Genomic DNA, 258 nt, shown 5'->3' on the forward strand with positions numbered 1-258 from the left:
CCGTGCTGCTCCCGCTGCCTCAGCGTCGTTCTGGCTGGGGTGGGGGGATCAGGCTGGCGATATCCTGAGCGTGGGGTGTCTTGACAGGATCGGGAGACCGTGGCTGGAGCCGCCCCTCTGCCCCACTGAGTGCACATGTCCGCCTGCCCGTGCCCAGAAGATGACCAGGCTGCTCTTGGGGGTGACCCTGGAAAGGATTTGCAAGGCCGTGCTGCTGCTCTGCCTGCTCCACTTCGTCATCATCATGATCCTCTACTT

Source organism: Mesitornis unicolor, unplaced genomic scaffold (genome assembly GCF_000695765.1).
Source record: "Mesitornis unicolor isolate BGI_N332 unplaced genomic scaffold, ASM69576v1 scaffold40721, whole genome shotgun sequence".
NCBI lineage: Eukaryota > Metazoa > Chordata > Aves > Mesitornithiformes > Mesitornithidae > Mesitornis > Mesitornis unicolor.